Source organism: Hyperolius riggenbachi, chromosome 4, assembly GCF_040937935.1.
Source record: "Hyperolius riggenbachi isolate aHypRig1 chromosome 4, aHypRig1.pri, whole genome shotgun sequence".
NCBI classification, from domain to species: Eukaryota; Metazoa; Chordata; class Amphibia; order Anura; family Hyperoliidae; genus Hyperolius; species Hyperolius riggenbachi.
Genome location: NC_090649.1, coordinates 294179747 through 294193381, shown reverse-complemented (window position 1 = coordinate 294193381; position 13635 = coordinate 294179747). Strand labels below are relative to the sequence as shown.

General features: G+C 46.8%; 1 non-coding gene across 1 annotated transcript; it reads left to right on the top strand.

Annotated features, from left to right (window-relative positions):
* The first annotated feature begins 4544 nt into the window (after positions 1–4544).
* On the top strand, positions 4545–4616 carry TRNAE-CUC (transfer RNA glutamic acid (anticodon CUC)). The gene has a single exon. It is a non-coding gene; the product is annotated as a tRNA-Glu (tRNA).
* The last annotated feature ends 9019 nt before the right edge of the window (positions 4617–13635 follow it).

The following is a 13635-nucleotide window of genomic DNA, read 5'->3' as shown; positions in this document are numbered from 1 at the left end:
CAGGCGTGTGTACAGAAGCCCACGACCAGAGACAGGTGCTCGGCAAGTGATCCGCAAGTAACTAAGCACATTGTCAGCTACACTGCAGGCACGCGTCTGTACAGGCCACCCAGCAACATCACCCAAGGGGATCGGGTTCCGATTACCGATAGGCGACATCAGGTGTTAGGTGTGTACGCACCTTTAGAAGGCCCTTGGTGGGGTCCTCTTTTGAAAGCTGCCTGGTTGACACACTGATTGATTTTACACTGGTTGATTTTTTTTTACTATTTTATTACTATTGGTTCGGGCTCAGCCACACTATAAGGGCTGGTTCACACTTGGGTGATTCTTCAGCGCTTTGCTGATCGCCGGCGATCAGCAAAGCGCTGCTACAATGTATCCCTATAGATACATTCACACTGCAGCGGTTGTAATTTCAATTAATTGCATATGCGCTGCATTCAGTGTTTCGGGGGTGATTGCTTTGTGATTCTTGTTCTATTGAACAAGAATCACAAGCGCAAATTGCGCAGAATCGTGAGATTTTAGTTAAAATCGCGATCGTGGAGCTTGGCGCTCCAAGCGATAAGTATGAACTAGCCCTAAGCACATTTCTGAGCGCTTGTGAATGATTAGCGCTTTCTGAGCGCTTTGTTGCCTCCGTGGTGATAATGACGAGGATGACTCGTTAAAAAACTTGCTACAATGGGTATAGACGATTTAGGTTCGTCCACGCTGAAAACAGGCCTGGAAAGAGTTATAATGGTGTATGTGCACCCCCTACTGGCAGTAGGCACATATTACAGAAAGTTCAAACAATTACCATACTGTACATTGTACAGAGAATGACACTTATTGCCACACTGGTCTGAACTCGGCCGTGACGGACTAAAACGACCACCATGGTAAGAGTTGTGCAGCAGGCCAGAATGTGTACAGTGGTCCAATGACAATCCCTAAAGATCTGGCATGTCAGACCTTTAGCCATGCCTAAGCATCACCCAATGGCATTGTTCTTGGCACCTCCCATCCGCTGGAAGCTGCTAGTCATCCCTTCGCCCCCCGCGCATCGCAATAGAGGCATCATCAGCCAAAGGCGACAGTGCACTAACAACACTGTACAGAAGTGTCATCAGCCTTTGCACACAATGCGTCTTTTGCTATGCAGGGGGGAGCGGAGAAATGATGAGCGTGTGTAATGGAGAAGTTTCTGGTGGTGGGAGAAGCGAGAACAATGCTATTGGGCTGTGCTCAGGCATTGCTAAAAATCTAACACTCCGGTTCTTCAGGCAATCACTGCGCCTGATGTCATGCAGGTTTGACCATAATGACCACCCCTGCCATGGCAGTCGTTATGGTGCACCTTTCAGAGATCAGACAGTGTGTGTATGGACCTTGAGGCTGCTTGCACACCAAGACGTTACAGGCGCACGTTAGTGCGCCTGTAACGCTCCCCCAACGCACAGCAATGTAACACAAGTGGGCTGTTCACACAGCCCACGTTGCGTTACATGTAACGCTGCACGTTCTGTGCAAAGTGCAGCATGCTACGGCGTTGGAGCGGCTATAGCCGCGTTAGACTGTTTGCACATGCGCAGTGGGGGGCGGAGGAGGCGGGGAGAGCCAGCTATAGTAGCTGCGCACATGGCTACTTAATATTCACTGCACTGGCGGGCGCTGATTGGCCGGCGGGACCACGTGATGCGGAGTGTCTCACTCCGCATCACGTGGTCCCGCTGGCCAATCAGCGCCACTCTGGGAGACATTATAGGACTCGAGCCGCCTAACGCGGCTCACTCTACCGTCGGCTCTTGCAGCACCATACGTTGTGTTAGGTGCACGTTATGCGACCTTAACGTGCCACCTAATGCAACGTCTTGGTGTGCAAGAAGCCTAAGGGCTGGTTCAGGCGGATGTCTCAATAAGCTGCCCACAGTCTCGTCCAAATGCTTTTCTGTAAGCGTGCAGAAAAGCATTTGTCAACTTTCAGCGGTGATTCCCAACATTCGTCATTTTTCATCCCGCAGGGGGACACAGGAGTGCGGCGCTAATGGACCCCAGAATGACCAGACCCTGCTGCTTCCAGACAGTGGAAAAAATAAAGATCAAAATGCTGCTTTTGCATAAACGGTGGTAAATGACATGCAAGTGTGTGTGTGAACTGGCCCTTAGTTGTTGTACCACACAAGAGAGATGTTTTAGGTAAACACTGTACGGTATTTATTTCTGCATCTGTAGATTTATTTCTTCATCAAATGCTTATAGTGTTGCGGAGCCCTAGGGAATCAATTAGATAAAACATCTAATCTGTTAAAAAAAAAAAATTCTTCAATCTCTATCTAGTTTATGGGCTAATTCGATCAATACAATATTATAAAATCAACCGAACAATGATTAGAAGTGTGTTTTTTGCTTTCTGTTAGCCATTCAATGATCATTATTGAGTTGATAAGGCGTTATTTGCTATATCTAATATCAACCAATATAACTTCACACTACGGCCTGGTGCACACCAAAAACCGCTAGCAGATCCGCAAAATACTAGCAGATTTTGAAATGCTTTTTCTTATTTTTCTGCAGCGTTTCAGCTAGCGTTTTGCGGTTTTGTGTAGCGGTTTTAGTATAGTAGATTTCATGTATTGTTACAGTAAAGCTGTTACTGAACAGCTACTGTAACAAAAAACGCCTGGCAAACCGCTCTGAAGTGCCGTTTTTCAGAGCGGTTTGCGTTTTTCCTATATTTAACATTGAGGCAGAAACGCATCCGCAATCCAAAATCTGCAGCAGCCCGGGAGTATGCGTTTCTGCAAAACGCCTCCCGCTCTGGTGTGCACCAGCCCATTGAAATACATTACCTAAGCGGATCCGCACCCGCAAGCGGATCGCAAACCGCAGCCGAAACGCTCTGGTGTGCACTAGGCCTACAAGAACTTTTTAAACGCTAGTGATTGCTAATGCAATGCTATGAGGGATTTTTACAAAATCACATCGCTCCAGTGTGAACACACACATAGCATTACATTAGCAACAGCGTTTAAAAATCAAAAGGCGATTAGAAAAGCTCTTGTAGTGTGAATTAACCCTAAAACACAGAAAATGATGTCAACCGTTCCTCATTTGCATTGTTGATTATACTGGAACCTGTTGCTGAACAGCCGCCATAGAGATATGTAGAGGGCGCACGTCTCTTGCTGTTGAAAACAAAGAAAACCCTGAGAATTCCCCATAAGAAGATGGACTGGCCCAAAGCTAGTCGGTTCTGTCAGATTTTAACTGCCTACTTTTTTTTGAGATAGTGGTCCTTTAACAGCATTCCACATCGGAACGCTCATCCCTATACCTTGCTTATCAGTTGTTCTTTCAGTTATAACTGAAAGCGACAGACAAAGAGAAGTCTAATCTCAAGAGCCAGCGTTGGCCCCGCCCTCTATCAGATGGACAGGTCACTCAAGTGTAAGGAGGTAGAGACCCACCATCTCCCCAAGACACAGAACGGAAAGATCAACTAATCTGATCCTCTAATGGGGACTATTTCCAATTAGCTGGCAAATTATGTTTGATGTGTCACTGGATCACTGTATCAGCCAGGCTTCGGCTCTTTGGACCGGACAGGACTGGACTGGACAGAAAATTTTGATTGATCAATGGCGAGGTGGTTATGGCAGTAGATCAATGGGCGATAGCTTTGCACTGCACTGCATTGAATAAGGCAATGCAGTGGTTCGCTTGATTTTCAATAGATTTAAAGCCGCATCAACACGCGTAGATGCCGCCGCGATGTGGCTTATCAATCGAGCCGCTGATGCGGCTCGATTGATAAGATCTGACAGGATGGATCTTGCTTCCCCATTCCCTGCTCGCTCCCCGCGAGGGGACAATGGCAGGGAATCGAGCGGAAGATAAGCGGCGCCGGCGGGGACGAGCGGGGAATCTAATCCGGCGCACGCGCGGCGAGCGGGGACGCGGCGGGCACGTGCGGGGACGCGGAAGAGGCGATCCGGCGGCTAATCGAGCCGCCGGATCACCGCCACATCTACGCGTGTAGATGCGGCTTTATGCTGAAATCTATTGAACATCTGCATGCAGTGTGAAAGAAGTAGATCCCTGTCTAACTGGATACTGATCAGAGTGGGATCTTTTTTATTTTTTATTTTTTTGCCTCTTGAAGAGGACTTATATCAAGGTGTGGGAGGTGATTTAGTGTAAATAGGCCAACATTATCATTAATGACTGAGATGCTGCTTGTTTCCCTATATTTTCCTATATCAAGTCTTCAGAAAGCAAGAGAACAGATAATTACTTATAGCTGTGTGTTTAGTTTGTACGTCCTCCCAATAAAGCTACAAGTACTGTTTTGGCTAATGTGCTTTCTTGAGACATCCAATGCTTCATACTGTGGAGTGATGTGAGCATAAAAACGGAGTAATCATGATGACCTGCGGAGTACCCAACATAAACAATTTACATGTTTAAATATTCACATCCACAAGAGGGCACAAAAGAGTATCGAAAGTATGCTCTTGTTTTGTGCAAGAAAAAGACAGAGTTTACACCGTGTAAGTTCCCTGGTGGTCTAGTGGTTAGGATTCGGCGCTCTCACCGCCGCGGCCCGGGTTCGATTCCCGGTCAGGGAAAGACATGTTTTACTTCTATCATAATTATTATTGTTTTGATTTGATCATGGCACATATAGTATTTTCTTTCCCTATTCAAGCTTTGATTTTCAGCACCTGCTGTAGTTTTCACAGTATGTTAGGGAGACAAGTTGGATCTCGTATCTGTTAAGACACACAGCACAGTCAGTACAGGTGGCACATTGCTTCTCAGTTATAAACAATGCGCGCTATAACGATTGACTATAATAATCGATTGATGATGTAGATATATTTTCTGTATATATACATATTTATTTATTATTTTATTTTCCACCATGGTCAGATCTATTATCATCAGGGCCGGATTTCTGGCAAGGCCACATAGGCCATGGCCTAGGGCACCAGAAATTTAGGGGCGGCTCAGTGAGGGGCAGTAAAGCTGTTTTATGCAGCCATCCCTATCTACAAATACAGCTTCATCCTTTGAACTCTCTGTCCTGTACTTGTATCATCCCTGCAAGACCTGAAAGCTCTATCCTGCAGGTACACATCAGCCTAACTCTCATGGTGATACAATGGGTCCATCATTAATGAGATGGCAAACATAACATAAAAGTTCTTAAGGAAAACATAACTAATAATCTATACACGTATTACTAAAATAGTTATTGTCTGTGACATCCAATGATGAAAAGTAAGTAGAATTCTCATTGGGGCACACAGAGATAACAACCATACAGACGGTATAGTTGGCCTTGGGCGGTAAAAAGTACAAATCCGGCCCTGATTATCATTTAGTGGGTTTCACGGTTTTACTGCCATCTGCTGGTAATATTTGGTATACAGTAGCTTGCAAAACCTCAATCCAGTTGTTATTTCATTTATAATACGTAGGAGTTCCAGCATTGCCTTTTATTTCCACTGGATAATCATAACGATGCTACAGACACATATTGCTGTTATTTTTGTGTAACTCGAAATGTAGTTGTTTTTTTTAGATTATTTCTACACAAGGGCAGATGTAAAAGCAGATTATTGGTGCAAAGACATAAAAAAATTGATTGGAGGAAAGGGTTCTAATGGTGCCACTAATGATCCAAACTTTTTCATCCTCTATTACCATTTCTCTGTAATATAAGGGTCTGTTTAAATTATCCATTCAGTTTATTGACTAAGTTTACCTTTCTACTATACATAGATTTGGTAAAATTGGATAAAAAAAGATTGGTTCATTAGCGGCCAAAAATAAGCGCTACTTACCCGGGGCTTCCTCCAGCCCCAAGCTTTCAGCATGTCCCTCGCCGTAGCTCTGCACGCAGCCGTTCGCCGCGGCTCCCTCCCGGTCCCCGGCGATGACGTCAGGCCGACCTGCAGGTGCGCCTGCACGAGCAGCGCTGTCAATCACCGCCAGGTGGACCGGAGCGGACTGCGCAGAACTACTGCACCTGTGCAGTCCACTCCGGTCCACGTAGCGGTGATTGACAGCGCCGCTCGCGCAGGCGCAGTACAGACCGACCTGGAGGTCGGCCTGACTTCATCACCGGGGACCGGGAGGGAGCTGCAGTGAACGGCTGCATGCAGAGCTGCGGCGAGGGACATGCTGGGAGCTTGGGGCTGGAGGAAGCCCCGGGTAAGTAGCGCTTATTTTGTTCATTTTGCCCTGATAACTCCTTTCTCTAGCCACGAACTATTCCTATTTCTGTGCTCACACTACCCCTCCTCTGCTCTCACTAAACCTAACTTGCATACACACAAGTCCCACCCCCACATCTCTCTGCTCTGCCTACTACTCCTTCTGGCTTCTGGGGACATATCACCGAACCCAGGGCCCACTCCTAGACCTCACACTGCTCAGACTACAACTCATTCCACCAATAACAAACCTCATCACCTCCCCTCCCAGAACACCTACAATCTTATTGACATCCCCCTTCTTCCCAGCTCTCCCCTCCCCATATCTGGGGCTCTATGGAACTCCCGCTCCGTTTGTAATAAACTGGCCTTTATTCATGACATGTTTATCTCCAACACTTTCACCTTCCTGGGGTTAACTGAAACATGGATAACTCCATCAGACACGGTGTCTCCAGCTGCTCTATCATATGGTGGTCTAAAATTTAGTCATACCCCTAGACCTGGCCACAAACATGGAGGGGGGGTGGGGATCCTCCTCTCTGAACACTGTTCCTTTAAGCCACTCACACCACTGCCCGCACTCTCATCCTTTGAAGTTCATGCTGTCCGTCTCTACTCTCCATACCACATTCAGATTGCTATTATCTACCGCCCGCCCGGTCCAGCCTCTACTTTCATTGATCACTTTTCAGCATGGCTTCCCCAGTTCCTCTCCACTGATATACCCTCTATCATCATTGGAGATTTTAATATACCCATCGATACTAATTGCCCTACTGCCACCAAACTGCTCTCTCTCACCTCCTCATTTGACCTCGCCCAATGTTCCTCCACTTCCACCCACAAAGACGGCCACACTCTTGACCTTGTCTTTACCCGCCTCTGTTCTATTTCAAGCTTTCATAACACTCCGCTTCCCCTCTCAGACCACAACCTTCTTACCTTCTCAATCAATTCTTCTCTACCGTCAACTCCTCCAACACTACACCATACAGTCACGCGCAGGAATTACCGCAACCTGGATGTGAATTCCCTGACTGAGGCCTTGCAACCTCTAAGTACCCTGTCTTCCTACACTGACCCTGAGGCAGCATCCAGTTACTTATTTAATGTAGTCTCCTCTGCCATGAATTCAGCCGTTCCACTCACCACCACCCGCCCCCGCCAAACTAACCGGCAGCCCTGGCTCACTGAAAAAATCAAACAGCTGAAAAGGCACTCCAGGGTGGCAGAAAGATGCTGGAGAAAAAGCACTGCTGTAGAAGACTTCAATCACTATAAACAAACTATGCAGGAGCTCAGGGATGCCCTCACCTCTGCTAAGCAGTCTTATTTCTCCTCGCTCATTTCCTCACAGTCCCACAACCCAAAACAATTGTTCAATACCTTTAACTCCCTACTTCGTCCCCCACCTCCTCCCCCTACCACATGTCTGTCAGCCGACAACTTTGCATCATACTTTACAAGCAAGATTGATGCAATACGTAATAGCTTCAACGCGCAACCATTTTTACCAGCACAGCCGTCACCTATAAATTCCTTCTGTCCGCCTGCACCCTCACCCACTACTAACTGCCTTCCCCCCGCTCCACAAGACCAGTCTCCCACTCTAACATCTTTCACCACACTAACTGAACAGTGTCTTTCCTCACTAATCTCCAAAGCGCATCTCACTACCTGTGCCCTGGACCCCATTCCCTCTCATCTAATCCCCCAGCTTTCCTCCTCCTTTAATCCCGCTCTAACAACTCTATTCAACCTTTCTATCTCCACTGGCACTTTTCCTTCCTTATTCAAACAAGCTATCATCACACCACTAATCAAAAAACCCTCTCTTGATCCAACTTCTCTATCCAACTACCGTCCTGTCTCGCTCCTCCCCTTTGCTTCTAAACTGCTGGAACGTCACATCCATTCAGAATTGTCTGCCTTTCTCTCTACCAACTCCTTACTTGACCCCTTTCAATCTGGATTCCGCACACACCATTCCACTGAAACTGCCCTCACGAAAGTTGCTAATGACCTACTGGTAGCTAAATCCAAAGGCCAGTTCTCCATTCTAATACTCCTTGACCTTTCCTCTGCCTTTGACACGGTTGATCATGCTCTGCTTCTGCAGACACTGTCATCTTTAGGAATCAAGGGACAAGCACATTCCTGGATCTCCTCTTATCTCTCTGGACGCTCTTACACTGTCTCCTTCTCTAACACCAAGTCCTCTCCACACCCACTGTTTGTTGGTGTACCTCAAGGCTCTGTTCTTGGGCCACTTCTTTTCTCAATCTACACCCGTGGCCTGGGACAACTAATTAACTCTTTTGGCTTCCAGTATCACCTCTATGCGGATGACACCCAAATCTATCTCTCAGCTCCTGACCTTTCCTCACTACTATCCAGAGTCCCCGACTGTCTACGTGCCGTTTCTGCATTCATGTCCTCCCGCTTCCTCAAACTCAACATGACTAAAACGGAAATTGTGATTTTTCCACCATTGCTATCTACACCCCCACCAATTGCAACCATAACGGTAGACAACACCCCAATAACCTCAACCACTAAGGCCCGCTGCTTGGGGGTTATACTTGACTCAGAGCTCTCCTTTAAACCTCACATCGCCTCATTAACCACCACCTGCTATTTCCAGCTCAAAAATATATTCCGTATCCGTCCCTTCCTCACACAAGAGGCCACCAAAATGCTTGTTCATGCCTTAATCATCTCCCGCCTAGACTACTGCAACACCCTGCTCTGTGGCCTACCAAAAAACAGGCTAGCTCCTCTCCAATCCCTTCTAAATGCAGCGGCCCGCCTCATTCACCTTTCCACACGCTCTTCCGATGCAGCCCCACTGTGCCATTCTCTCCACTGGCTACCCATTACCCAGAGGATCCAGTTCAAACTCCTGACTCTAACATACAAAGCCCTCCACGAGTTGTCTCCTCCATACATCTCCTCACTAATCTCAAGATATTGTCCCTCCCGCAACCTTCGCTCCTCCCAAGAAATTCTCCTGGCCTCTAAGCTGATCACCTCCTCTCATGCTCGCATCCAGGACTTCACACGAGCATCAGCCCTTATCTGGAACTCTCTTCCACAGCCTGTACGTCATGCGCCAAACCTGGACATCTTCAAACGCACTCTTAAAACACACCTTTTCAGACAAGCTTATAACATGCTATAGCCCTTTATTTACTTATTTGTCACAATGTAATCAGAGGCAAAGAATCACTGCCTCATCCATCCTCCACCCCCTTACCTAGTGTGTCCCCCACTACCTATTAGATTGTAAGCTCGCAAGGGCAGGGTCATCCTCCTAATGTTTACTGTTTTTGTAACAATATTTGTGCTGCTTGGAACTCTGCTGTATATTTGTTAGTTGTATCTATGTTCCTAATGTCGTCTTATTGTGCTTTGTAAAGCGCTGCGGAATATGTTGGCGCTATATAAATAAAAAATAATAATAAAAATAATAATAATAAAGAGACACTGAAGCGAGACTAAATCTCGCTTCAGGTCTTATATATAGCAGGGGCACGTGTGCCCCTGCTAAAACGCCGCTATCCCGCGGCTTAACGGGGGTCCCTTCACCCCCAACCCACCCCCCGCAAACCTGGGTCGGAAAAAGGTCGCTGGAGCTGATCTTCCTGGAGGCAAGGCTAACGGCTGCAGCCCTGCCTCCAGTCGCGTCTATCAGACGCGCATCGCCGCCTCTCCCCCGCCCCTCTCAGTGAAGGAAGACTGAGAGGGGCGGGGGAGAGGCGGAGGTACGCGTCTGACAGACGCGCATGGGGCAGGGCTGCGGCGGTTAGCCCTGCCCCAACCAGGAAGCGCTCCCCCGCTGCTTGGAGGGGGTTTGGGGGGACAGGGACCCCCGTTAAGCCGCGCTATAGCGGCGTTTTAGCAGGGGCACGCATGCCCCTGCTAGCTATGAGGTCTGAAGCGAGATCTATTCTCGCTTCAGACTCTCTTTAAGGCTATGTCCACAGTGGATGATGCGTTTCCTGTGACAACAGGAATGCAGCGGATCGGGCAGTGGTGCCACACGTTATGCTTGCGTTGTGTCGGGTACAGTGAAGCCAAGCGCAGCATTGACCCATTCACTGTAGTGAATGGGATCAGCAGCATAGCGGCGCAGATGGCGTGCGATCATGCGCATTGCATTCCGATCGCACGGCCATTCCTGCGCTAATGATGTGAACAAGCCCTGAGTATGATAACTTACCTCATAGATACACTGAGTACTTAGGCCTCTTTCACAGTGCGACGTTAAAATTGCACGTTAGAAAATGTTTCAACGCAGACTAACGCACAGCAATACTAAGTCTGTGCCACATTCACAGTGCACACGTTGCGTTTGTGTGTAACGTGTAGCATTATTCGAAAGTGCTGCATGCTGTGCGTTTAGCAATGAATCTGCTGCGCTATTTGTGTTGCACATGCTCAGTAATGTTTTTTTTTTAAATGTAACGCATGCACCGTTTTCGTTCCATAACTGTGCGACGAAAACGGCGCACCAAGAGACGCATAAAGTTAACCTCCAAATTAAAATGTATAGGCGTTGCATTAGGGCCGCGTTGTGCGACCTTAACGTCCTACTGTGAAAGAGGCCTAAAGCAACAGTCAAATACTCTCCTGAGGTGTAAAAAGGTATTGCTTTCAGTATATGTGATGCTACCATATTCAGTGAAAGCTATTTGAGTGTGCTGGTCTTTACGCAACAAATATGTCTAGCCTGCCAGTGCTCTGGTAGGCTAACCATGAGTGCGTCTGGGGACAATCCTTTGTATTCTACACTCAATAGCGTAACTAAGGAACTTGGGGCCCCAGTGCAAGTTTTACATAGAGCCCCAAGCAATCTCTTGCTGTGGAGCCCCCGGACAGCTGCAGTGTCAGAGAGGGGTAATCAGAGTACGGAAACTGTTTATTAAAGATTAGCACTATTTAATGCACATATAGAGGTGTTCATTATCAGCATAGCACCAATGAAAAGCTAATAAGGTGGATGTCGCATCCCCTATTGCTATGCCACTGCACTTTTGATCATTCACATATTGTTGTTTGCCATTGACAACCTTTTTACGACTGCCCCCATGCTTGAAAATCACACTTAGAAGTCTAGTAGTCTGAGGCTACTTTCCCACCAGGACGTTGCGTTTTAGGGGACGTTATGGTCGCATAACGTGCCCCTAACGCAACGCCTGGTGGTGTTGGATGTGGACGTCAGACTGAGCCGCGTTTGTGCAGCTCACTCTGGCGTCCATGATGCCGTGATGCGTACTCTTGGACGCATGCGGCATCACGTGGTCCTGTCAGTCAATCGCCGCACAGAGCGGCCACTCCAGGAAGGAAACACTGCACGTCACACCGTGCAGTGAATATGAATTAACCATGTGGTTGGCCGAGGAGGAGGAGGCGAGACCTGTAACGTCTAACTGTGAAAGCAGCCTTAAATATTCTTATAGATAGTAGTCTAAAATATTCTGAAATACATAACTACCTAGTAGACAATAAACAGGGCTGGTTTTAGACTTTTTCCTGCCTGGGGCAAACGTGCAAGGATGCCCCCCACCCATTTGGAATGATCGCACAACACCCAGCAATTTACTCTGCTTCATTTAATGTTCTCAAATGACATGGTGCAGTTCAACACAATAGCACACTGGCTGGCTGTGAGTCTGTAACAAATGTCTCACCCTCAGCCACTCCATTCCTCCTCAGTCAGGACAGCAGTGCCAAGGAGAGAACTGGCCCTGGCAATAAAACAAGACATTAGAAAAACATAATGTGAAGTGATACACATCCATGCTATACTAATATGCCGCCACTTCAGCATAGTATGAACACAGTCTTAGCTATTTTGTGAGGCAGAGTGGAAAAGTGCTGCGTAGAAGCCTGTAGTAGGTAATTGTATAGACTTTTGCAATCTTTTAATCTCATTCATGTATATATTGCTGAATGCAGCATTTTGCATGAAACAAAAACAAATACAGATTTCAAGCGCTTAGCGATTTCCCTATACCTTCCATTGAGCCAAAGCGCTCAGAAAATGGTACAGGCAGCGCTCTTGAAAGCAGATCGCAATCGAACCGCTCATATGTGAACACTCTCATAGGGAATCATTGCACAAGCGCTTTAAGGCCTCTTGCACACTGCAAGCAAATCAGATTCCGATTCAGATTTTTAATCTGTTTTTACATCCGATTCCGATTCAGATTTTTAATCTTAACTGCATGCTGCGTTTTTTGATCCGTTTTTCTGTTGAATGTATTCAAGGAAAATCGGAAACGGAATCGGAATCGGAAACGGAATCGGAATCGGAAAACGGATTTGCAGTGTGCAGGGAGCCTTAGGGCGATTTCTAAAATCGCCAGCGCTTAAAAAAATACGCAAACGCTCATAGTGTGAACAAGCCCTTAGGAAGGGATTAAGGAATGTGTTACTTACAACTGTATGATGTAGGAAATGTGTTCTATTTAAACTACACCTGAAGTGGGAGGAATATAGAGGCTGACAGGTATGTATAATTTTTATTTATTCTCCCCACTTCCATCTCAGGTACACTTTAAAGGACAATTGAAACGAGAGGGGTATGGAGGCTGTCATATTTATTTCCTTTTAAGCAATACCAGTTGCCCGGCTAGCCTGCTGATCCTCTGCCTCTAAGGCCACATACACACATCAGACCATAGTCTTTTGAAAATGAAAGATCACAGACCAATCTTACCCCCTTCCATGTAGTATGAGAGCCATACTCTACACAGTCTTTTCTATGGAGCTGAACTCCACATCAGAAAAAACTCTTTGAAAGATGCTGCACACACAGATGCTGTACAGACACAAAAGATCAGTATCTGCAAAAGATCTGTTCCTGCCAAAAATCCATTCCTGCAAATTGCAATGATAGTCTATGAGATCTGCAGATCATCATACACACATGATTTAACTGACATTCATCTGCAGATCAGATCCACCAGGATGGATTTTCAGATCTGCAGATTGCTTGATCTGCAAGACTATAGTCTGATGTGTGTATGAGCCTTAAAGGAAAACTTAAGTCAAATAAAAAAAATGACATTTACTCACCTGGGGCATCCCTCAGCACCCCGAAGCTGGATGGTGCCCTCGCAGCCCCGCTCCGATCGTCCTGTCCCCGCCGGCGGCTACTTCCGGTTCGGCGACAGCCGCCGACAGGCTGGGAACGCGGCTGATTTTCCGCGTTCCCAGCCGCTGCTATCACCCTCTATGCTGCTATAGGATGGATCTTCAGATCTGCAGATGATTGTCTGATCTGCAGATGAATGTCAGTTAAACAAGGTGTGTATGAGGATCTGCAGATATCATAGACTATGGCCTAGTGCACACCAAAAACCGCTAGCAGATCCGCAAAATGCTAGCAGATTTTGAAACGCTTTTTCTTATTTTT